Source organism: Microcebus murinus, chromosome 16, assembly GCF_040939455.1.
Source record: "Microcebus murinus isolate Inina chromosome 16, M.murinus_Inina_mat1.0, whole genome shotgun sequence".
In the NCBI taxonomy this organism is placed as follows: Eukaryota; Metazoa; Chordata; class Mammalia; order Primates; family Cheirogaleidae; genus Microcebus; species Microcebus murinus.
In genome coordinates this window covers 21,359,476-21,386,836 of record NC_134119.1, presented here as the reverse complement: position 1 = coordinate 21,386,836, position 27,361 = coordinate 21,359,476, and the positions used below count along the sequence as shown (strand labels likewise).

The following is a 27,361-nucleotide window of genomic DNA, read 5'->3' as shown; positions in this document are numbered from 1 at the left end:
ATCCAGATTAATCCTATCTTCTGTGTCACAAAAAACAAAGGACACTCCCCTGCCCTCCTGACCACTGGCCTGAGGCAGGGATGCAGGTCCTAGTTCTCCAAAAGGAATGGGGGATGTTTTAGAGATACATAAAACATTTTTGCCATTTTCTCAAGCCATTTCTTCTGTTACATGTGTACCTGTGAGGCAGGGTGAAAGGTAGGTATTTCCTTTTTTAAAATTTTTATTTCAGGATATTATGAGGGTACAAACATTGTGGTTACATTTTATGTCTTTGCCTCACCCAAGCAAGGATTAGAGGCATGCCCTTCCCCTCTACAATGCTCACCGCATCCATTAGCTGTGAGTTTAGCCCCCACAACCCCCTAATCCATGGAGACTATTACTACCATGTGAGCACCATAGTGTTGATCAGTCAGTGCCAATTTGATGGTGAATATATGTGGAGCCTATTCTTCCGATCTTGTGATACCTCACTTCAGATAATAGGCTAAAGCTCTATCCAGGAAAATATAAGAGGTGATAGATCACTGTCATTTCTTATAATCGAGTAGTATTCCATTGTATACATATACCAAATTTTAATAATCCAATCATGAATCTACGGACACTTGGGTTCTTTCCACATCCTTGCAATAGTGAATTGTGCTGCCACAAACATTTGGGTGCAGACCTTCATGTAATTTGACTTAAATTAAGATATTTGATACTAAGGAAATTTCAACTTTCAGTGATTTTTTTAAAAAAAAAAAATAAATGATTCAACATCATATATTTAATTATTTTAGCAGGGAAAATGGAATTAATCATTATCCTGGTTCTTAAGTGCTTCTGATGCCTTTTTACACAGTTGTAAAAAATTTTAAAAAATCACAAACTTTGGAGATATATAATTACAGCATTTTAAAATACTTATGTCTTCTTTTCAGAGTTGTTTTACCATTGAGTTTTGTACTTTTGTGTGTTTTCATGATTGTAAATATTGTCCTTTCATTTCCAGGTTTAGGACTTACTTGAGCATTTTTTTTAGGGCAGATCTAGTGGTGGTAAATTCCCTCAGCTTTCACTCATAAGGGAAAGACCATTTATCCTTCATTTATGAAGGGAAATTTTGCTGGATATAGTATTCTTGTCTGATTTTTTTTCTTTCAGCACTTTGAATATAGCATCTCATTCTCTTCTGGCTTGTAATGCTTTTGCTGAGAAATCCACTGTTATTCTGATGGTGTTCCTCTATAGGTGACCAGATGCTTTTCTCTTGCTGTTTTTAGAACTCTCTCTTTGTCTCTGACTTTAGTCATTTTTACTATAATGTGTTGTGGAGAAGATCTTTTTACATTGTATCTACTTGGGGATTACAGGGCTTCCTGTACAGGGATGTCTAAATCTCTTGCTAGACTTGGGAATTTTTCATCTCTTATTTCACTTAGTAGGTTTTTGAACCCTTTCCTTCTCTTTTTGCCTTCTTGGATACCAATAAGTCATATATTTGGTCACTTTTTGGTGGCCCATATATCAGAAGGGCTTTCTTCATTCTTTCTTATTCTTTTTTATTTTTGTCTGACTGGGTTGTTTCAAAAGACCTGTCTTTAAGTTCTAAGGTCCTTTCTTCAGTTTACTTTAGTCTATTGTTGAAGCTTTCAACATATTTTGCAGTTCATTCAATGAATTCTTTAGTCCCAGAATTTGTTTGTTTTTCATGATAGCTATCTCTTTGGTAAATTTCTCATTCATATCCTAAATTGTTTTTTTTTTCTAATTTCTTTGTATTGTTTTTCAGAATTCTCTTGTATCTCACTGAACTTATTCAGAATCAGTGATTTGAATTCTTTTGGCAGTATTTTGTGAATTTCTTTTTGTTTGGAATCTTCTTCTGAAGAATTATTGTGTTCCTTTGGAGGTGTAATATTTCCTTGCTTTTTCATGTTTCCTGTGTCCTTACATTGATATCTGTGCAGCTGGTATATTGGTCACTTCTTATAATTTTTTGAACTTGCTTTTGTAGCAGAGAACTTTTTTTTTTTTAGAGGATGAATCTATGGTGTTGGTTGGGTAGGGAAACTGGCTTGGATTCTGGGTGCATGCAGTAGTGTCCTCTCTGTACGATTTCCTTAGCTCTAAACAGTGAAAGTGGTATCTGAGATTGCCTTGGTGGCTTAGGGTACAGTCATTAGTGGAGGCAGTGGTGCAGTTTTGCTAGAGACTGGGGTGCCAGGTAGTGGGCAGCAGTGGGCTGAGTGTGTCTGTCTACAGGCAACAAAGTGGTATGCCCTGGCACAGCTATTAGGAGGTCCAGGCAGACCAGGCCTTGGGCCTCCAGGTGGTTTGCTCTGATGCTGGTAGGGGCAGCTGTGGACTGGGCAGATGGGCAGGTTCTCAGGCCCCTGGGCAGCCAGTGTGGTGTGGGCAATGGCAGTGGAGGGATAACCCTCTGGGTTCTGAGTACTGCATGTTGGTGTTGGGTTAGACAGGCCAGTCTCCAAGCTTGCAGGTGGCACATGTAGGTAGGTACCAGGTGTAGTGGTAGTAGTTGGGTAGGTAAACTCAACTCAGGCTCTGGGAGGAGTGTTCAGGTGCCAATGGCGTGGACAGGGTTGGGAAATCCCTCCCCTACACTGTGTGCTCTCACATGGTGGGAAGGGGCAAAGCTGGGGTGGGCTGGCTTGTCCTCAGGCCCCCCAGGAGTATGTACAGTTGTTGGCCCTGCTAGGCTTGGGTAGGATGATCCCCAGGCCACTGATAGAATGCTCATGTTGTTGGTGGCAGGGGCTGCATTGCTGCCCTGTGATGGGGTGGGGGGCAGGTGTTGCCTTCAGTGACAGCAGCCTAGTCCAGAGGGTGGGGACCATGTGTACCACTTATGCCTCCATCTTGGTTGTGATTGCCTACAATTACTCATGCCTAAGCCCTGGGGTCAGCACCTGGCTCTTCTGTTAAATCTCTGCTCCAGGAAAGTGCACAGTCTGTTGGGGGCAGGGTTCTATAATGGTGCCTTGCTTGTGCCTCAGCCCTAAAAGCCCCAGTAGCACCCCCACCTCAGATGTGTTAGCCTGCAGTTTCTCATGCCTAAGCTCCAGAGGCAGCAGTGCATGCATCTCTTGCATCTCAGCCCCAGACTGCTGGGCTTCAGGACTATGCACAGTTAATCAGGGGTGGGGCTTTGGAGTGGCACCTTACTCTCATCTCCGTCTTAAAAACCAAATAAGTCACTTATGATGAGAGAATGTAATTACCACTTGTGAAGGTAACTGATACTCCTTTTTCAGGAAAGGGATAAAAGTCAAAGTCATTGTAAATCTGACATTATTCTTAATAATCAAAGAGTGGGATAAGAATCTCATTTAAAGTGATGCTCTGAAACACAGGATGGCAAGGAAAAACTGATTTGGCTTTTTATTTCCCCAAATGGAAAAAGGCAATGCAGAAATGAGAATTTGATTAATTTTAGTAGTTTCTCCTCCTGTTCTTTCTACCTCCATTCTTTCCCCATCTTTCCTTTATTCCTCCCTCTATTTCCATCTTTCCCCTCTCCTTTTCTCTGTTTGCCTCCCTTTCTCAAACACACATACTCGCACACACACCCCTACACATAATCCCCCAAGGGTAATTTCAATAAAGCCAAAGAACAGTAATTATAGTCATTCTTAACTCAAAGAGGCATATAACACATTAAATTTGTGAAAACTTGTCAGTAATGTAGCACATTTCAAGGTAGTCATGCATAGATATTATATGTTACTACCTTATAATCATATATTTATATACCAAAACCAAAAGTGCACTTGAGTGAATGAGTTTCAAGTCATACAATAAAGCTTACTAGTACTTTATAAAGATATGCATTAAGACCAGTTTTCTACCTATGGTGAATACAACAGTGTACTCATAATGGCTTTTGAATAAGCTGTATTGAAAAAAATTTATTTATAAAATTATACACCTATCTAGTTTTCCACTTCAATATAATGTAAATAATTGGACATTAGTTGCATAAATTTTTATTGTCATCTGTCTTGTGAATTACCTGTACATGGAAGTAATAAAATCCCATGGTCTATAGAACATCAACATCCTTTTTTTGTTTTTAAGTTTTTTCATGACAAGGTGAATTATATAAGATCTCTATTAGCTAGATGACATTTAATTGAATATAGAAAAATGTATTCATCACTTAAAGATTCTATCATTCAGTGGTTATCATATTTTTCATTTTCAATGATATGTGTTTAATGAGGAATTTAAGATAAATATATTGGACTGCTAAGTCAAAACATTTTATTAAACAATTTCAATATAGTCAATTGAAACCTATAGTTTTAAATAGTGAGATACAGCAATGGCATGTGGGTTTGTGTGTGTGTGTGTATGTGTGTGTGTGTGTGTATTTTAAATAGATGAGTTACTTTTTCTGGGAGATAGTGGGGGTTTGACTTTGTATTTCCTCTTCTCTCTTTTTATCAAACATTTTATTGAGTTATAACACACATACATCTTACTGAATTTTCAAGAAGGGAACGCATTCCCGCACCTACAGTGGAGATCAAGAAGAAAAGTGCTAGAAGCCTCCCTCAAGCTGTGCTGAAGTCATCAACTCCACCGAAGACAAACTACTATCCTGACTTCTCCAAGAGATTGGTCTGCTTGATTTTGAACTTGCTATGAATAGAATCACACTGCATATATTCTTTTAAGTCAAGTGTCTTTGATTCAACGGTTTATGTTTGTGAGATCAATTCATGTTGTATGCTATAATATATTCTTTCTCATTGCTGCCCAGTATTCCATGGCATGACTACACCACAATTTATAAATTTATTCTGCTATGGCTAGATACTTGGGTTGTTTCTAGTTTGGAGCTATTAAATGTAATGCTACCTTGAATGTTACAGCATGTGCTTTTTGGTTAATTCATGTATGATGCATTATTGTTGGGTATATATTAATACATAAATAGTAGAATTGCTGGGTCAAAGGGTATGTGTATATTTGACTTCAGTAGAGAGATCCTGTCAAGTTTCCAAAGTGGTTACACAATTTACACCCCTACTGGAAGCTTATGAGTTGTTCTACATCCACATCCATACTTGCTACTGTCAATATTTTTTATTACAGCCATTCTGGTGGGTGTGTAGTGGCATCTTATTGTGGTTTTATTTTGCAATTTCCCAGACAATTAATGAGTCTGAGCAACTCTCACATGCCATTGGCCATTAAGATATCCTTTTTTGTGAAATATTGGTTCAAATCCCTTGCCCATTTTCTCATTGGGTTCTCCTCCTCTTTCTTATTCATTTGATGGCATTCTTTGCAAATTCTGGATATGTTGAATAAGTAAATATCTTCTCCTGCTTTATGTTTTCTTTTTCATGCTCAGTGGTGCATTTGATGAACATGTATTAATTTAGTCCAACTGAGATATCTTTTCCATTATGTTTATTACTTTCCATGCCCTGTTTAAAAAGATTTTGCTTCCACCAAGGTCATAATATATTAATATTATCCTTTGCATAGATTTGTGATTTGTAAATGATTTATGTGTATTGCAACTAGGGTCCAAATGTGTTCAAAGAAGGGAAGTGAACTGGCTTTTAATAGCCTTTGCTTGTGAAGGAGGACTTTTTTTTTTTTTTAGCTACTCCAAGGAACTAAAGAAAACTCACGAGAAACCGACCCAACAACCATATGAATTAAGGTGTGGAGATGGGTAAACACTTATTGAAGGCATCTTCTAGTGAATATTATCTTTTTAACTGTTATTCAAAATAAACTGAATAAAAAGCATATTGTTGAGACGTAAATTACTTATTTAAAAAGAAGGCATAATAACTTCTTTTCCTCTGGTGGTAACTCTTATATTCTAAAAAAAAAAATTAATTCTACAAAAAAAAAAAAAGAGCCTCTCAGCATATACATTTAGAAAATCTCCATAGACCAGTGTTGTCCAATAAGAAATATAATGTAAGCCACATATGCTAATTTTAAACTTCCTAGTAGCCACAGTAAAAATAAAAAAGATCAGATTAAATTAACTTTAATATATATTTTATTTAACATAAAATATCTAAAATATTTTTATTTCAACATGTGGCACAAGCCACACTTCAAGACCTCAATAGTCCTATGTAGCTAGTGGCTACCATATTAGGCAACCCAACCATAGATAGTTACATGAATACAATGGTCTTCTTCATAAATGTTATGATTTGCATATTTATAGATCAACCAATTTTATATTCATATGATAACCCCATATTTAAAGAATAACAGTGGTTCTCAATGTGGAGCTTCCCGATCATCAGCACAGGTAACACCTGGGATTGTTAGAAATGCAAACTCTTTTGGAAACAGAACCTCTGGGGGTGGGTCTAGCAATTTGTGTTTCTGCGATTCTAGCTGGAGAACTCTGGGAATAACACTCCCATATTTTTATTTTATGCAATGACATTAACTCAATATTTCAGCATTGTAAATACACTGTCTTGTTTGACGCAGAAGCAATTTTAGGGAGTGTGTAACCTCATAATCAGGTTAACATCTCGCATATTCCAAATGGGACTTCTCACAGCATGACAAATGGCCTACAACTCTCTGAGACAGACGTGGGAGAAACATTTCTTTTTCTGTTTCCCGATGGTTTCCAATTGCCATAGGCATCTATTACATTTGCAGAAGCAAAAACTTGGGTCCACACAGTAATAATCAGAGCAAGGAAATTGTATTATAGAGAAAAGCAAATAACTACTTTCATCTTATTAGCTCTGTATTTATAAAGTGAATATATAAAGAAGAGCTTGAAGAACTTTTATTCTTTTAAATATTATTTTTCTGGCTTGGGATATATGGTCTTGAAAGACCTAATATTACTAGATAAATGTCTAGTAAAACTTTCTCCCATGTTTCTCGGTGCTGTTTCCCCAGCTCATAGCACAGTGCCAGGTGTCTATTGGGTTCTCGATAAATGTGTGTTGAATGAATGAAGGAGTACTTGATAAATGTCACTTCATGTCTCGGATTCTGGCTTGGGAAGATCAGTTAGTTTAGTTGCTGGAGGTCTCTTATTTATTTATTTATTTATTTATTTATTTATTTATTTATTTATTTTAAACACAAAATGAGTTGAATGATCTTGTTTTGTGCTTTTCAAGTAGCATTCTCCCTTCCCCCAAAAGACTTCTAGCCATCTAAAAGTTCATTTAGAGAAGATGCAGATTTTAATTAAGGGAAGTTTTCCCTTATTAGAATGTAAACTCCATAAGGGTAAAGATGTTTGGTTCATTGTTTCATTCCTACCATTTAGAACACTGCCTGTCATATAGCAGATGCTCAATAGCCATTTGTTGAAACAATGACTTTTACCTGTTAAAAATTCCTTTACGGCCCCTTTCTCTCTCCCTTCTACACACAGCCACGGAAACCCATTTTTTTGTGTTCATCCAGGATGTTCTACTTGTCCAGAATGCCTTCCACCATGCTTTCTCTACATCTACTGAGATCCCACAAAAAAGCTCTTTAGCAACTCAAAGTTGCCTAAGTCTCCATAGTTATGTCTAAATCTCCAAACTTCTACCCCACCAAATCAAAAACTTGCTAGCTAGCATGATGGCTTTTATTTATTCTTTTTGCATTATTGTATTTCATAAGGCTTCCACTACCATATAGATTCTGGCTTCTTAAAGGGTAGAGCTATGGTATACACTTAGTTTTCTCATTTTTAAACTATTTCCCATGCCTACCTTAGTTCTCAGAACATATTAGGGCATAATTATGAGTTGTCTTAAAAGGAAAGCTTTTGGACAGTATTTTTTGGTTCAGAACAATCTAGTTGACTACAGTTATCCCAGCATAATTATTAACAGCTCTCATTTTTCCTCTGAAACCAATCCTGGTTTGGACAACAAATTTTATGTTTTCCCAAGTTATGGCCAGCACTGATATAACAAAACATTGGTCATAAAATATCTTTAAGTTCTTGAAAATAGCCCATGTTATTAGAAACTCTTTGATACTGTGATGAATCTGACACATATGATGGCTTTTGCTAGTTACTTTTTTTACTTAGTTGGATGTGTAAAAGGAGAAAGAAATCAGATAGCATGGCAAATGGATAGATGGATTGATTAATCTTATCAGAATTCTCAACATAGAAACCTTTCTGAGAATAAGAGGAAAGGGTGATATAAACCTCAGCTATATAATCTTTTACTTTGTAATTTTAACACAATTTTTACACATATGATTTCCTTTGATGTTTACAACACACCTCTTGAGTAGATCAGGGTGGTAGATGCTGGTATTTCTGTTTTAGCAATAAGGAAAAACAACTCCATGGAGGTATACCATTTGGCCAACCAGAAAGACACAGAGGCTAGAATAAATCCTAGTGCTTTATAGTAAACTGTGTATCTCCTTTTTACTCTGTTAAACTGTATTTTCTTTAGTTATTCTTCTACAGCTAATGAAACTTCTATTTCCAATAAAAAAAAAAAAAACATTAGTTGTAAGAATCACAAAGTACGTCATTTAAGGAATATTTGCAGACATGCCATTTGGTATATGCTTTCTAAGCCACAGAAATAAGAATGATCGATCACACCTTACATTCACTTTAAGCTTTATACTTCCTTAGGGCGGCTTTCACTTTCTTTCATACTGAATTTATGGAATAGACAGAGCACATGATTTCACTTTGCTTCACTCAGAGAGGTTAGGAAGTGTGCAGAAGGCTGCACTGCAGTCTGTGAGTGATACAGCTGAGAATGCCCGAGGTCACCAGATTCCCATATCAGGTACCTTTGGTTTTGACAAATGAAAATTCCACGGAATAAAATGCCAAGTTCTCCATGAAGTGTACTGGAATGAGATTTAACTTGACTTTACAATAAAGAAACATGATGATTGGAAGTCGATAAGAAAAACACTTTCCAATTGTTCCTATCTTTCCTTGTTTATTTATAAATAAGCAAGTTAAGTGCTGTGTAGAGACCCTGAGTTGTTTCTCTGTCTTCTGTTGTGAATAGTAATATTTGAATAACGTGGAGATATAATTGAAATTTTGAACTAGGAACAAATCCTTTAGGAACACTTGTGAGACCAGCAGCCAGCCTGGACAGCACAACACCTTGCCCTACACCCCCGGACTTCAACCAGATCTTGGGCTGCTACATTTCATGTCATATCAGCTGCAATAAGCAACTACAACGTACATGTGTGTTTGGAATACACAGTCCTGATTCCATCATCAGAGGCTCTGCCTGGCCTAAGGGCTCAGTACACACTTCCCCTTCTTCAGTTACTCCTTTGGTTTTTACCACACACTCTCCTTGACTTACTTTCTGCCCTAGAGAGCAGATGCCAAATAAAATAGACTGGGAGCTTCTTTTAGGTACTTCCTAATTGCTTCCTGTTGAGGCTGCACTTACCAATCCCTTGGGCATGAGACACAATCTGTACAGAAATACAAATTTCTAGTAGTAGAGATACAGCCTTGGGTACATATTTTCTTCCCTTAAGTCTATAGCTTATGAAACTGGAAAGAAGTATTAAGCTTGTAAGTAGAAGGAGAAGGGTTACTCTGCTATGTACTTTTTTTTTTTTTTTTTTTTTTTTTAGTGCGAAGATCAGGAAGATGCAGGGAAGATATGGGATCAGTGTACACAGAAATAGTGCTCCACAAGTGCCACTCTTTCAAGCTTGGTAGTTTTACAGAAAAAATCTAAATTTCTGTGATAGCTAAAGGAAATTATATTTCACAGGGTGGAGAACCTGGAAGGCTTGGAAAAAGTGGAATATCATCTCACATGGAGAATCAGAATGCCTTCTCCTTTATACATGTGCATTTGCGATGGAAAATCTCAGTTAAAGAAGGATAGGAAGGACTGACCTTCCAACATCCGGATTCCTCACACCTATGGCAAACAGGGATACAGAAAAACCTCCTTCAAATTATTACATGGTAGTCCCTGAGCTGTAAAACCAGACAGTTAACTCAGTGTACCAAACTACCTTGAGTTGTATCACCACAAATTAATTTTGTCTACTTTTGAACTCCATATAAATGGAATCATACATACATATTTTTTGTGTCTGAAATCTTTTGCTCAACATTATGTCTATGTAATTCATCCATGTTGTTGTGTACATCAATAGTGTGTTCTTTTTCTTCTTGCAAAGTATTCTATTGAATGAATAAATCAGGATTTATTTATCATTCTTCTGTTGTTGAACTTCTGGTTTGGTTCCAGTTTTATATTATTAGGACAGATATCCATTAGCATTAATTATTTTTGGACGTACACCTGGGGGGTGGGTATTACTGGGCCTGTGTGTAGCTTTAGTTGATATAATATCCACTAGGCTTTTAAGAAAAAACTCCCAAGCCAAATTAAAAATCAATCAAAAGCCAAAATACATAAGACAGAAGGTATTTTCCTTGATGCGAAATTATCAAATTGCCATGCAGACAGAATTTGCTTTTTGAAACTCATCAATCTTGAGCTACACACAGCTTATTTGAACCTGTCTGCAGGTTAGATTCAGCTTATACGTTGCCTACAAACAAATTTTGTTTCCCTACAAAATCAGATTCTTCATTGTTTTCATAGTTTTGTTAGTTTTTTAATGAACCAATGTTTAACAATTAGGAGATTTCAGAAAACTCCAGCTTTCAAGCTTTTCTCAAAAAAAAAAAAATCAGAATATCTGATAGATCTGAGCCCACACTCCCATAGAGCAATAACACATAGGAGTTAAGTAGGAGTCACTGCACTTAGACAGGCACACCTTGCCCTGTGTGCAAAATTTCCAGCCCTGTCTACTGTGTCTTACACTTCATGATCTGTAGGCAACAGAACTCCGGTCCACTCTCTGACCTCTTCATCAAGTTCATTCACATTTCTCTCAATTAAAGTAGAGATTTAGCAATTTCAATGATGATAGTGTTCTCAATAGTTAAACATGTGTCTTTGTACATGTCAAACTTTGAAATGTGTGGAAACCTTTCTAAAGTGTCCTATATATTAGCCTGCTTTCAAGAAATGACTGCAATAAGAGGGACAGCTCAGCACATGTTGAATGTGTGTGTTCAATGAATAAGAAGGGATGTGTGGAGAAGGGAGCTTGCTACTGACTAGAGAAATCTCACTTAGGATTACACCCACAGGCTCAATCTTCTCATCAACACCTGTTAACTACGTGAACAAGACATTTGACAAGGGATAAGAAAACCCCTTCAAGTCCATTCAGTTAAAGACTTCCTGGACCAAACTCAATTCCACTATGATTGGTGCCCTGGGCAGGTGCTAATCGCTTTTAGTCATTTTCATACTAACAAAGACGTTAGTAAGGAGCCAAAGTTATTTCATTTTTGGTAGCCTGCAGTCTAGATAATTTAAAGAATCCTTATGCTAGAATACAAATATATACTGGATACATACGAAAAAAAGTGATCAATTTTGCCAGGCTCACTAGTTAGTAAATGAAATATCTGAGCTTTCTCCCACCCCTGCCTACAGAAATAAATGACAGAGAAATGGCGCCAGAGAAAGAACCAATGTGGGGACTAAACTAATGAAAAAGACTGGATGGACTTAAGGGAATGTGGCAATGACAGCACTAACCTGGAGAACAAGCCTCCAGCCCTTCACCATGGAAGGCAGGGCAGACCCTAGAGTTGAGTTGAATTCTGAAGGGGAGTTAACATTGTCCCTGACTCCTAGAGACAGCAAAACTATATTCTCTATAGGATTCCCACATATTAACATCAACAATCAAAGGTTACCTGTCACACAAGGAGAAACAACACCAACAGTGATAGTTAATAAAACAATAAACAACTGGTTTCCTGTACCCATTGTACTCCACTTATTATAATTAGCCCAGGTAAGGCTGGGTGCCATGCCTTGTGCCTTTAATCCCAGCACTTTGGGAGGCTGAGGAAGGAGGATTGCTTGAGGCCAGAAGTTTGAGGTTGTAGTGAGCTATGATCATGCCACTGCACACTCCAGACTGGGTAACAGAGACAGAGAGAGACCCTGTTTCATGAAAACAATAACAATAAAGAATTATCAGATAAATATAACTATAGGTAAAACATAAAACAATTAAAAATGGAAGAAAGATGACTGTGATTTGACTGTCATAAGTCCTTTGCCATCTCTGACCTGACTAAGATGTAGAAGCTTGAAAAGGGACCCTGATATTTCATGGCTAATATGCTCTTGGTAACTTCCCCCTGTTTATCTAAATTGTGCAGCATCTCAGTCAGCTGTCCAGATATTTTATCCTAAAGACTTCCAGAGTATTTTAGCCATCATTACATTCCTGTGTGTCAAGACACCCTGATTGGGACTTTAATTTTGCTACCCATTATAGTAGTGAAGGCCATCCTACCTCTAACAGTAGGTAAGAGCTGCTACTCAGCTTCTGTTATTCTGGGTCCTACCATCCCAGTGATATTAGGAAACTCAGCTACTTGACAACTTCTCCAAACATCAGCCCCAGCCCAGAAATGACAGCCTTTACAGACAACCTTCTTCAAGGTGTCAGCACCTCTCACCAGAATACCTTATTGTCTTTGTGAAGGGGGTGTCCTTTGGGCCCTTTTAGGTAGAAATATAGTCAAATGGTAGCTTTACAGTTTCTATCTAAAACCATTTTTTTTAATTTCAGAATATTACAGGGGTATGTAAGTTTTGGTTATGTAAATTGGTTTTGTACCATTTGAATCAAAGTTATAAGTGTGCCCGTCCCTCAGATAATGTACATTGTACATGTTAAGTGTGAATTTACTCATTCCCTCCTCCCATCCATCTGCTTGCTCTCCGACGAATGTTATTTCCATATGTGCACATGAGTGTTGATCGATTAGTTCCAATTTAATGGCGAGTGCATGTGGTGTTTATTTTTCCATTCTTGTGATACTTCTCTTAGAAAGAATGGTCTCCAGTTCTATACAGGTTAATACAAGAGGCATTAGTTCACCATTTTTTATGGCTGAGTAGTACTCCATGGTATACATATGCCGCATTTTATTAGTCCACTCATGTATTGATGGGCACTTGGGTTATTTCCACATCTTTGAAGAACCATCCCAGAACCACATCAGTACCATCTCCAAGTGTCCTTGACAAAAAGCTGAATCATGAATTATGAGTGTGTGTCTCTATATCAATGAATATGCCCTGATCCAGCTTCATACATTTCCCCTACCATTCTAATACACTGGAGGTCCACTCCCAGGTAGGTTTCCTTGGTTTGGATGGCACATATTAGCCAGGCACTTCAACTTTTCAGTGGGCAGGCTATTCCTTCTTGGAGAAGGGCTGATACTTCTCTCCTGAGTCTATGCTCTAGTTACTGGTGTGGAGCCAATGTGGAATGGCAGAGAAAGATCTTAAGGACAGCAAGAATCATCTTATAAGGCAAATGATTCAGATGAGATTCTCACACAATCATTGGATAAAGTGAGTTATTCTTCTCTGTCAAGGGAGAAGGATTGCTCCTGTCTTCTAGGATGGGCTAGGGGAATTTAGAAATTCAAGGTCCTTAAGTTCATCCACACAAATGAACTCATCCCAGGCCTCAGCATGGCCCTAAGTTTGAAATAGGAGACACCACAAAGCTGTGTATCCACCTCCTTTGCATCTCTGCCAACCTTAGTCAGATCCTGCCCTGAATTTCATCATAGTCTTCCCTGCAATGATCAGACATAAGTCTCTTTTAAAGTAGCCATAGATGCCCTCTAGCTTTCAGAGCATGCCTTCAGCTGACAAAGTCTTTTTGCAGGTCAAGAAGTAGCCACCCTGCTCCACAAGCTACATAATTATCATTGCTGTGATATTCATTGTGTGCTGCAGCTTACTAGATCTCCTAACACTTGGGCTTTCACCTAAGCCTGACCCAATTTACTACAGGTGAAAGCTTAAATAATTGTGATGCTGCTGCCTGCCAGGGTTTATTTTCATCCTAATTTACCACGAAATATGTGTTCTCTATTGCTTTCAGACAGGTCAGTAACCCAATTCCAAAATCCTATGCACAGGGTATCTTTTCTACAACTACTTGGTTTAGCTCAGTTTCCTGAGAAAATTCACCCTGAGATAAGCATTAATTGCTAATGCTTTCATTGGAATATGCGATTCAAAGGTAGGGGAAAGATAAGAAAGGAAATGAGGAAGGAAAGGAGGGCAGCAAGACAAGGTGATTGCCATGGACCGTGAAGAAACACAGCCAGTGGTCCAGCAAATGCATCTGTTACGTGACAATCGACACCTCTAAACATGCTGTACAGAGACATATGGCTTGGAACAGCCCAGAAAAAAAATAAGGAGGGAATTTATCTTCCTTGTTCCCGCCTCTCTCCCACAGGAGCAAAATGCTAAGGATCTAGGTCAGTTGTTCTCAACCAGGTACAATTTTGTCCCCCAGGAAACATCTAGCTAGAGATATTTTATGTCTAGAGGCATTCCTTTTTTTATTTTCACAACTAGGGGGTGCTATTGGCCTCTAGTGGGGAAAAGCCAAGGATGCTACTAAACATGCTTTAATGCACAGGACAATATCCTACAAGAATTATTCAGTCCAAAATGCCATTAGTGCTACTGTTCAGTAGCACTCATCTAAGTGCTGGTAAAACCAAGAGAATATGGAGAGATGCATAAGATGTGTCTGACAAGACAACCCAACAGAAAAAAATGGCCAAAGATATGGAAAGCATTTCACAGAAGAGAAAACACAAATGGAGAACAAAATGTGAAAAGATGCTGAACCTCATTAGTAACCAGGGAAATCAAATTACGGTTAAGATTCCATTTCACACTCAATTGATTGGCAAAAATTAAGATATTGAAACACCAATCTCAGAAAGAATGGTGTTCAAAAGGAATACTCACATACTGCTTGTTGGGAGTGTAATTTGCTACCAACCCTGTGGGAAAGAGTTTAGTACTATGTTGTCAAATTGAACAAATACATATTTAAGGAAACCACTTCTAGACAAACTGAGATGGTTAGTCACCTATTTATCTTATATCCTAGGAATCTACTTTCAGGTATACTGCCCTGAAAAACTTTTACACAGGCACCAGGATATACATATATATATATATTAATATATATTTACATATATTTTATAAATTTATAAAATATAATTATATATTATATACAGCTTATATATAATTATTTATAATTAATTATATATAAATTTATAAAATATATATAATGATCATAGTATTATTCGTAATAGCAGAAAATGGAAACAAGATAAATGTCAATCTATAGAAGGATAAATTGATTACAAAATATTAACACAAATGTAATATCACTAGCTCTGAAAATGAACTACAGCTACATGCAACAATATGGACAAATCTTAGAAACATAAATGTTGACTTAAATGAACAAATCTATAGACTACATGACTATGAGCTCAATATTAAATTTAATAATATATTGCATAGAGATATGTGCATGTTTGGTGCAACCTTTTTTTTTTAAGCAAAGGAATGCTAGACACAGATTTAGGATAGAGGTTACCCCTGGAGAGGAGGTGGGGAGACGAAATGGGGTGGTGTCCTATTCCCCAAAGAAAAATTAATTAACTAATCCATTATTAAATCCCCAGAGAGTACTCACTAGATTTTGTTTCTTTGCTGTCAGCTTTTACTATGTTATTTATTTTCCTTTGGCTATGTTATTTTATACTTATTTTATTTCTCTTAAAAACTTAATCTTTTTGTTGTTGTTCAAATGGCAGTGGTTTCTGTGTATTGGTGGTACATCAAATAAAGGAGCATCTTACAAGCAAGGACACCTTGTATATAATGGCATTATTTTGCTTTTATTTTTATAACTAACTTACAGGGTCATTGAACAAGATGTTCCACTAGCCAAGTATGTTGTCATCTTGTTCACTGAGATAACAACAACAAAAAATCTTTATCTTACTTTTAGAAATAGGAAGCAAAGAATTACCAACATACTGGGGAGAGAATGAATGTGATGCATTTCCCAAGCCAATAAGGGTCAGTACTTTGACCCCAGGTTCTCTGTTCAAGGGTCTTGCCAGCATTTATTTCCACAGTCAAGTTCCCATTCTGTCTCCAAGGAGCTTGAGATGCTAATGTCAGTTTGCTAAGCCTCACACTAAAATGTGTTACACCTGGTGACTTGGGAGAATGCACTTAAAACACAGGCCCAGGGGAACACTAAAAGTTGCTTTGGAAAACTGTAGAATAAGGCTGCTATTCAGTTTACACAATTCAGTCTCAGAGTGAAGAATTCCACTTTATGTAAAATTACCATTTTGTATACATACACCAATGGAAACACACATGCACAGATCTCTATATAAATATATTACTAATGTCAATGGGCCTCAGAGAGACCTGCCCCCCAAAACCCAGCCTTGTCAGAGTCTAGAGCATTGGAATTTCTGTGTGGAATAATAAGCCAAACTCTTCATTGGTATCTACAAAACCCACTCACTATGCTTAGGAAGGGTGCACCACAGAAGGAGTTTCTATCATGCGATCTACCTCCTTGCAACATCTTCCTGAAGCCACAAACACGGTCATGCACTGAAAAGTTCTTTCCTTCATGCCCATTCTCAAGCACATCTTTTTCTTCAAGTATGCATCAAGATATTTCCTCCTTCCCTTCTTTTTTGAAATAAATACAAATCCTACAAATTCTTTCATAAGAGATAATCTTAGAATTTTGTTAACCATATTGCTCTGAAAATCTGTCCAACCAACCATCCATCCATCCATCCCCTGACCAGTCTTTGCTAATCCTTTCCATTTATCATTTTTTCATAAACATTCTGCCTGCAAGTTAAATTTTATTTTCCTGAATTCTGGTACATTTTGTAGATTTCTAGACTTTAATCTTTCTCTCTCTCCCTCACCACTTAGATGTCTTCATTCTAAAGTCACCTGAAAGCACTATGAGGCTATATTTCTGTGTCTTTGAACATATACTCTTCTTCTTGCCTTAAATTCTCTTCCTATCTTATTTGGCTGGGGAATGCCAATGCACTCTGTAAGCTGTATTCAGATGTTTTCTTCCTGGTAGCCAGTTTGCAATCTAGCTCTTCCCCTTCCTGTGTCAGTGTCCTTTTGCAATGTGACTTTGAAACTCCACTTACCAGGAAGTACACTATTTATTCCCCCATCCCTTAAATAGGGGCTGGCCTGTGATTTTCTTTGGCTTATATAATATAGCAGTAGCAATTGTTCTGAGCCTTGGGAACACTTGAACACTTTTCACTCATTCTATTGAATAAGTGATTCAATAAGTTACCATTGAATAAATCCTGGCCAGCTGCCTTAGCCACATCCAGCCAATCATGAGGCATGTTAGTGAAGTCATCTTAGACAATCAAGCCTCCAGCCAACCTGTCAGCTGATTGCAGATAAGCAAACCCAAATAAGATCAGCCAACCTTGGCCCACCTCAATAGAACTCCTCAACTCACCCCTCGACTCAGGAGCAATAATACATGCTAATTGTTTAAGACACTAAGTTATGGGTCATTTTTTATGCAGCAATGAGTGATACTCTCTCGATTCTATTCAATAGATACAACATACTTCCATTATAGCCCTTATAACATGACTTGGTTTTGTTTGTTTGTTTGTTTGTCTTTCTCTTCTATAAATATAGAGCTCCTTGGGAACAGAGGCAATTTTTGCTCTGTGTCTCAGAATCTAAATAGTGCCTACCAACTTTTCAATAGATGGGTATCAGAAAAATATCAATGATTAGTTAATTAAGGATTACAGTGTTGCCCAAGGTTTAGTTCTACAGGCAAAGAAACCAGGGTTTGAATCCCAACTCTATTTACTGTATGTGTTACTTCAAAGAATTTGGTTAACTTTTCTGAGTTTTACCTGCTCATCTATAAACTAAAGACTCGAACAGGTATATATGCTGCATGATTGTGGTGATTCTGTATGTCTCCCACCTGACACAGAGTGGGTGTGCAACAAATAAATAATAATTAAATGATAAAATATATATAACACATTTGATATAGTAGCTGGCTTATAATTACTTAATAAATGATAGCTATATGTATATGAACATTACTATCATCATTGTTGTCACTTCTTATAGTAGAAACTGTACATGCTCCATCCACATACATCATTGGCATTCATCGTTTGTGTGCATGTGGACCTAATGGTGGTTTCCAATGGCAAACACCTGAGACTCTTTGCCTGGTCTTTCTCTGGCTGCTGGAATCCCTTGGTCTACATGTATGGCAGGCACAAATGCCAGGGAGCTACACTCCCCACTTCCACCTAAGGGAGCAGGCCTTAGCCAAGGCAGATGGAAGAAGGTGGCTAAATATCCTAATTCCCATGCCCTTGGTTGGGATAAATCCAAGGTATGTTCTATACTGTATTCCAGAATTACCTAACGGAATTGTGCCCTTCTTAGTCACAGTAGTGATAAGACATCTTTTCTGTATTCCTTTTCTGTATTCCTTCTTTCTCTGTCTCACATCCCCACTACCCTACAAAGGAATACTGGCATTACCTCCCGAATAAATACCAGTGTCCAATTTTATTTTTGTCTCACCATCTGCTTCTAGGGAAACAAACTTAAAACACAATTACTCTTTCTATTTTATTTCATCCTTATTGCTCCAGAATGCAGTCACTTCTTTCAGGAACTTTGACTTCCATTTGAATGGCCCAGCCTTTTCCTGATCTCTTCAGCTAAACAAAGAGTTGTATCCAGTCCAGCGGATGACAAGACCAGTCATGGAATGTGCTGTGTCATCTCTATGTCTTCTCTGATGTTTTCATCACAGCTCAATTCTCTGAGTGTATGAGGGAAGGGCTAACTTGCAGTTGATCTTGGGTAGCTCTGTGCTTATATTGATGGGCACCAAGAAACATGGTATTGATTCTTGGCCAAGATAGAGCTGAAACATACCATCTCAGTGATTTATAATGTGCTGTTGAAAGTCTAAAATTCCCTCATAGGCATCCCCTACCAGCTTGTTTATGCTGTTCATTGAAACTGTATTGATTGATGGTTTGCACCTGTTTACCTGTTTAGCCTGCTTTTAGTTACCTGAGCTGTAGGGCATAAAATACCCTTCAGTAAGCTTGAGACTTGGCTCCCCTGAGAACTTGTAGAGTCTCATGAGTCTTTTCAACTATCGACACTGTATAATTGCTGCACTGAGGCTGTTTTCTGATGACCAAGAGCTTATGAAAGGGATCTGGGGTGGAGGAAGGAAGAATACCCATGGCATACAAGTTTAGAATCATTTCAGACAGTTATGAGTATTGAAAAGCATGATCGCACTTTGCTAAGATCTTAAAATATTGTTCAGCTGAATTATTTATGAATAACTCTTCTGATCTACAGACTTCAGGGTGGTCCATACTCTAGCAGTGGCTGTTGGCTTCTGGCAAACTTGGATCTACCTGCCAAGGTCATTGTATATATTTTTTAACCTTTCCCACCCCCCATGGGCTTTGCACAATGGTTACACACTCCAGGACGTGAAACCCTCACTGCACAGAGCATCAGTCTCTCTGGCAAACATTGCTTAAATTAATATATTCTCCTCTCTTTAAAATATCAATTCTAAGTTGAATGTTAGTTTTCCCTTCAATGTTCCATCTAGGAATAACCCAGTATGAAAGTGTTAGTCTTGAAGCCATGCTAGAGTGACCAAAGCCCTAGTCCTTACATATCTCATATGTTTCTCTTCTAGAAGGGCACCCTTCACACAGGCTGCCGCTCAGTGGTTTGAGCAACAATGTCCTCAGAAGTCAGGAGTCATGCAGGAAGTAGGAGAGTAGTTGCAAATACACCTGGAAAGCTCAAGTCTCCCAGCGTTACAAGATTACCCACCTAGAATATGAGATTTCCAGGCAGTATTTTCTTTCTTTTCACAATTTGACATCAACCCCCTCTAAGTCTCAACAGTAGGCTACAAACATATTCATCACAAACAGTTCTTTGAAACAGTAGAATAAGTTACTACTTGACTACTGTATATAAAAATACAAATGGATGGCACACCCTACATATGGAAACAGGAATTATCTTTGGAGATCCAAAAAGAGCACTGGTGGTCAACTATGCTCTGAAGCAGATCCAAAATATCTCAGATCCATCTTTCTCCAATACCAAATCCGTAAGCCAACTCACCAGCATCTCTGACCTACATTGAGAGCAGCCTGTTTTCCACTCTTGTACCCTCCCCATGCCTACTACTTAGCTATCTTAAAGCAGAACAGCCCTGTAAAAATGTAAGTTCTTTCTTTTTTCTGCTAAATGACTCTCCTATAACTTAAACCTTCACTGGAATAAAATCAAGACACATTCCCACATCTAAAAGGCTCTCTAATTTCAACTCTTAATGTCATGCTTCTCCAAATCCCCTTTCTTAAAGCAGTGTAAGCTTTTGGAGCCTTGAACATGTCTATGGAAATCCTGGTCCATGGCACCTGGAAGGTTTTATCTTCAGACCCTACATGGCTGGCTGTTGGCCGTCACTCAACTCTCAGCTCAAATGCTCTGAGTGGTCTGCTCTGACAACCACAGTAAAGTAGCCCCTCAGTCACTCCTTATCTCATTAACCATGTTCATAAACATGGTCAAGGGTTGCCAGTCTCCTTTCCATTTATTTACTTACTCACCTCTTCTACGATAGTGATAGCTCCTGCAAGGCCCTACCCTTGCCTTTTTAGTTCCTAGTGCCTAGCACAGTTTGCAGGCCAGCAGAAGTCACCCAGTGGAGATGTGTTAAATAAATACATGTACTTTTCAGATTTTTTAGTATTATGTAATTCCAGGAAAATTTCAAAAGGGCAAAACCATAATGTAATTTATTCCCCTACCTTTTTATGATGGCTATGGATGAATTAAAGACTCCAGAGGAGGATGGTTATTTCTGTTCTGCAAGTTTTCGTTGGTGTTCTTCAGTCTTCTTCATTTTTCCTCAGTGTTCATTTTGGCAAGAGGTGGAAGCATTTCACCATAGTGTATTTCTGTAACGACATGGTATAGCAACATGACTCAGAATCCCACCAACATTATGCTCTGTTTAAAAATAAATACATAACCTCATTTACTTTACATTCTCCTATAAGTAGTATAGCCTTTCTTTAGTGTTTCTATCATTTTTCTCAGGAATGCACAGATCTGTATATTATTACCTGATACCTCCAGGCAGTGTTAGCACCTCCCCTTAGCACTTTGCCTTCATCTGTACCATAGCACTTTCTTTACTGTATGTAATTATTTAACCATGAATCCATCTCTCCAATAGATGGTGAATCTTGTTGAAGCAGGAGCTATGCTTTTAGGCCCCAAATCTCTGGGGTTGAACCCACTAATTGGCAATTGTACATTTTTAATACAGTCAATTCTCATTTTCAGTAGTTATGATTTATAGTCACCACAAACATGGAATTAGCAAATACTGAACCACCATTCCCAGGGAAAATATAAGGTTAGGTTTCTGCAAGTCTGTGGACCCAGTATTTTCATCAAACAATATATATGTAACCTTGTCTTATGTATGTTTCTGTTTAAAGGCACACTATTTGATATATATTGTTGATTCATTAAGATTAAATTCACAGCCAACATCACTGTAACTTATGCCTGAGTAAAGATTTTCTAACACAGATATATGTTCTCCATAAGACATATGATAGCCTTCTTGTGCTTAGGAACCCTAGACAGCATCTCAGCAGTACACTGGGGGGACATTTCAGATAGTAGAATCACCACCATTAAGCACAAAGATGTAAAAATCATGAGAAGGCAAATTTGCAAATATGAAATCACAAATAATAAGGATTGGCTGGATATACATTGGCTGAATCAAAGTTATATGTAAATCTTACAAGTTCCTAACCTTACTTATGGTTCAGCACAGCAGTGCTATTTAAATGAGTGAATAGTAAATACTATAGATAGGGTAGAAAGGGATTAAATACATATTTCATATTCTTCACGAAAGATTCGGGGACTAAAAGCAAATGTTCCCTCCTATTAAAAAGAGAAATTCCAGCAATCCCTATCAACATACTAACTACATTTTCATAGAAGTAGAAAAAATAATCCTACAATTCATATGAAACCACAAGAGATCTCAAATAGCTAAAGCAATCCTGAGCAAAAAGAACAAAGCTGGAAATATCACACTATTTGATTTCAAATTACACTACAAAGCTACAGCAACCAAAACAGCATGGTAATAGCATCAAAACAGACACCAAGACCAATGGAACAGTCTAGAGAACACAGAAATAAATCCATGTACTTACAGTCAACTAATCTTCAACAAAAGCACCAAGAACATACATTGGGGAAGAGACAGTCTCTTTAATAAATGGTGCTGGGAAGACTTGATGTCTATATGCAGAGGAATGAAACTAGATCCCTATCTCTCGCAAGATACAAAAATAAACTCAAAATGAATTAAGGACTTAAATGATAGATCTGAAACTATGAAAACACTAGAAGAAAACTTTAGGAAAAATGCTCAAGGACATTGTTCTGAGCAAAGATTTTGGGATAAGATATGAAAAGCACAGGCAACAAAAGCAAAAAGAGATGACAAATTAGATTACATCAAGCTAAAAATCTTCTGCACAGCAAGGGAAACAAAATGAAGACACACCTATAGAATAGGAAAAAATATTTGCAAACTACCCATCAACAAGGTATCAATAACCAGAATATATAAGGAACTCAACAACTCAACAGCAAAAAACAAATAATACAATTAAAAAATAGGCAAAATACCTGAATAGATATTTCTCAAAAGCAGACAGACAAATGGCCAACAGATGTATGAAAAACTGCTCAATATCACTAACCAGAGAAATGTAAATCAAAACCACAATGAGATACCATCTCACCTCAGTTAGAATGGCTATTATCAAAAAGATTAAAAAAATAACAAACGTTGGAAAGGATGCAGAGAAATGGGAATGCTTGTACACAATTGGTGAGAATGTAAAGTAGTATAGCCATTATGGAAAACAGTATGGAAGTTTCTCAAAGAACAAAAAATAGAACTATCATACGATCCAGCAATTCCACTGCCTGGGTATATATCCAAAAGAAAGGAAATCAGTATATCAAATATCAAACAGATATCTACACTTCCATGTTTATTGCAGTACTATTCAACAATAGCCAAGATACAAAATCAACCTAAGTGTCCATCAATGAACGATGGAAAAAGAAAATGCAGTATATATACACAGTGGAATATTATTCAGCCATAAAAAGGGATGAAATCCAGCCAGACAGAGTGTCTCTGCAGAAAAGACAGATTCTAGCAGAAATTAGAGGAAAGAAGCAAGAAGACGAGCATACAGCGGACAAGGGCCGGAAGGAGGGGTACCTGAGACCCCGGGAGACTCCACGGGAGGAGGCTGCGGAGGAGAACTAGAGGCTGAGACCACCAGAGCAGCCCAGAGACCAGCGGCAAGGGTAGGTGGATTTGCTGTTTCCCCTCCCCTGCATTTGGGACTGCTGGTGGGCTCCCCAGCGGGTGGAGAGACCTGCGGACACCAGCCCAGAGACCGCCGCCGCCAGCGGTGAGCCTGTAGCAGATGTGGCACCAGGTTCCCAACTTCCTCTGGGCACCACCGTGTGCACAGACCCAAGCCGCGCGGCAGGCGCCATATTGCCTCCTCCTCCCCTCCGCCGACCCTACCCGAGGCTGCCCAGAGAGACAATACAGCCACCAGCCAGAGGCACCTCCAGGGAACGGGACCTTCCCTTTGGGGACCCTACAGCTGACTCAGGGGAGCTCAGACTGTGAGCTCCCTACCCGCTCGCCCTCCCAGGTGCTGCTGGCACCATGTTCCCAGGAGAACGGTGCCGACTCAGAGGCTGAGAGACATAGACCCAGCTTGGGCTCCCTGTGGGTGAATTGGGACCGGAAATCCTCTCCCTGGTGGGGATACAGTTTGAACTCTGGGACCCAGAGGTCGGACCTGCAGACTAGATCCCCTGCACTGAGGGCTGCATTGCCCGGGGCACAGAAGGGTTATACGTGAACAGCCTACTGAGGTGTGTGTGCCTCCAGGGGCGGATCGGCATCCTAGAGGGCAACCCTCCTTTCCTATGGAGGGAACCTCCCCGCCGGCATCACAGTCCGGGGAGGCCTGGTGGCTTGTGGTCTGGCCTGCTGGCAGAGGCCCAGGAGTAGCTGCAGAGTTGGGGAGGGTGGAAAGAAGAGAGGCCCGCTCCAGACTGCGGGTCTCAGACAGCCCCACCCCCACACCCAGACTTTCTGGCTGAGCGGGACCATTCCAGCCCCGCCCTGACAGCTTTCCCTGGAAGCAGAGAACTGAACTTTGACCCCTGCTAACTGCCTGAGGGCAGGCTTACCCAACCCAGCTCCGCCCAGAACAAGAGCTGATAACAGGACACAAAATCAACAGCACAGCCTGTTCCTCCAAGCAAACGCCACCTACTGACAGGGACGGCATCTTGCACAGCCTTTCCATGGCACCCACTGACTCAATATACAGGGAGTGGTCCAATTTCACCCACAGACACCACCTAACGCCTCAGAAACTAAACAAGGTGTGTGAATACCCAAACAATAACTTAAGGAAAGAAACAACAACTGATTGACATGGGAAGAAATCAGCAAAAGAACTCAGGAAATATGAAGAACCAAACGGAAAACACACCCCCAAAGAGGAGCACCAGCCCCCTAGAAACAGACACCGACCAAAATCAGGCAACCAATATGACAGAAGAGGAATTTCGTATGTGGATCATAAGAACACTCACCCAGCTGCAACAACAACTCAACAACCAACACAAAGAAACCACAAAAAGCCTCCAGGATCTGGAAAAAGAAATAGACACAATGAAGAAAAGTGTAACCGAACTCCTGGAAATGAAGAATCAATTCAAGGAACTACAAAATACAGTGGAAAGTCTCAAGAACAGGGTTGATCAAACAGAAGAAAGAATCTCAGAGCTTGAAGATAACACCCTCCAATTAAATAAATCAGTTACAGAAATAGAGCAGAGAAACAAGAGAAAAGAGCAAAGCCTACAAGAGCTGTGGGAATTATGTGAAGAAACCTAATGTGAGGGTCATAGGGTTACAAGAAGGGGAAGAAGACAACACTCAAGGGTTGGACAAGCTGTTTGAAGATATAATAGAGGAAAATTTCCCAGGCCTTGCTCAAAATCTTGATATACAAGTTCAAGAAGCTCAGAGGACCCCTGGGAGATTCAATGCAAACAGGAAGACGTCACGACATGCAGTCATCAGACTGACCAAAGTATCAACTAAAGAGGCCCTTCTAAGAGCTGTAAGACAAAAGAAGCAAGTAACATACAAGGGAAAGCCCATTCGAATAACATCAGACTTCTCCAATGAGACTTTACAAGCAAGGAGAGACTGGGGCCCCATTCTCACTCTTTTGAAACAAAACAATGCCCAGCCTAGAATATTATTCCCTGCAAAACTAAGCTTCGTATATGAAGAAGAAATAAAAACATTCTCAGACAAGCAAAGGCTCAGAGAATTCACCAAGACAAGAACAGCCCTACAAGAAGTACTTAAAACAGCGTTACGCACGGAACATCATAATAACAACCCACGAATATAAAAACAACCAAAACCCAAAGATATTAAAGGCCAGATATTACAATGGCTCAAGACAGAAATCATAGCAACAACATCCAACCCAACAGAATGATCAGTAATCTACCTTACCTATCAGTTCTCTCAATAAATGTGAATGGCTTAAACTCTCCACTCAAGAGACATAGGCTGGCTGAATGGATAAGAAAATACAGGCCAAGTATATGCTGTCTTCAGGAAACACATCTAACCTGCAAGGATGCATATAGACTAAAAATAAAAGGGTGGAGATCAATATTCCAAGCAAATAGAAGCCAAAAGAAGGCTGGTGTGGCAGTTCTAATTTCAGATGATTTAGTTTTTAAACCAACAAAAGTAGTAAAAGACAAAGAGGGTCATTATATAATGGCGAAGGGCACAGTCCAACAAGAAGAGATAACAATTTTAAATATATATGCACCCAACTTAGGTGCACCCAGATTCATAAAGCAAACCTTACTGGAGCTAAGCAAATGGATTAATAGCAACTCCATAATCGCCGGAGATTTCAACACCCCACTGACGGCACAAGACAGATCCTCCAAACAGAAAATTAATAAAGAAATAATGGACTTAAACAAAACTCTAGAACAATTGGGTCTGACTGACATTTACAGAACATTCTACGCAAAATCCACTGAATATACGTTCTTCTCATCAGCTCACGGGACATTCTCTAAGATTGACCATATCCTAGGACACAAAGAAAATCTCAAGAAATTTAAAAAAATAGAAATCATACCATGTACCTTCTCAGATCACAGTGGCATAAAAGTATAAATCAACCCTAACAGAAACTCACATTTCTACACAAAAACCTGGAAATTAAACAACCTCTTACTAAATGATTACTTCATAAATGAAGAAATCAAGACGGAAATAAAAAAATTCTATGAAGAAAACGACAATGGAGAGACAAGTTATCAACTCCTCTGGGACACAGCTAAAGCAGTTCTGAGAGGAAAGTTTATCTCCATAAATGCCTATAACCAAAAGACAAGAAGATCACAAATAGACAATCTAATGAAACGACTCAAAGAGCTGGAAAAAGAAGAACAGACCAACCCCAAACCCAGCAGAAGAAGTGAAATCAACAAGATCAAATCAGAACTAAACGAAATTGAAAACAGGAAAGCTATTCAGGAGATTAATAAAACAAAAAGTTGGTTCTTTGAAAAAATAAACAAAATTGACACACCATTGGCTAAGCTAACGAAAAGCAGAAAAGAGAAATCTCTAATAAGCTCCATCAGGAACAAAAAAGGAGATATCATAACTGATCCTAAAGAGATACAAGATACAATTTATGAATACTACAAAAATATTTATGCACACAAACTGGAAAATGTGGAGGAAATGGACAAATTTCTAGAAACACACAGCCTCCCTAGGCTCAACCAGGAAGAAATAGATTCCCTGAACAGACCAATCTCAACAGCTGAAATAGAAACAGCAATTAAAAATCTCCCTAAATAGAAAAGTTCCGGTCCAGATGGCTTCACACCTGAATTTTACCACACTTACAAAGAAGAACTAGTACCTGTCTTGCAGAAACTATTCCACAACATCGAGAAGAACGGAAACCTCCCCGACACCTTTTATGAAGTGAATATTACTCTGATACCAAAACCAGGAAAGGATGCAATAAAAAAAGAAAACTACAGACCAATATCCCTAATGAATATAAATGCAAAAATTTTCAACAAAATCTTAGCTA

General features: G+C 38.6%; 1 protein-coding gene across 2 annotated transcripts in view; it reads right to left on the bottom strand.

The window, feature by feature from the left end:
* PAK5 (p21 (RAC1) activated kinase 5) overlaps window positions 1-27,361 on the bottom strand; it is a 284,351-nt gene that overhangs the window by 141,642 nt on the left and 115,348 nt on the right. For both annotated transcript variants that reach the window (XM_012780805.2, XM_012780806.3), the window contains exon 2: window positions 20,867-21,016. The gene's annotated coding sequence lies outside the window, so the exon portion shown is untranslated. The remainder of the gene's footprint in view (window positions 1-20,866; window positions 21,017-27,361) is intronic.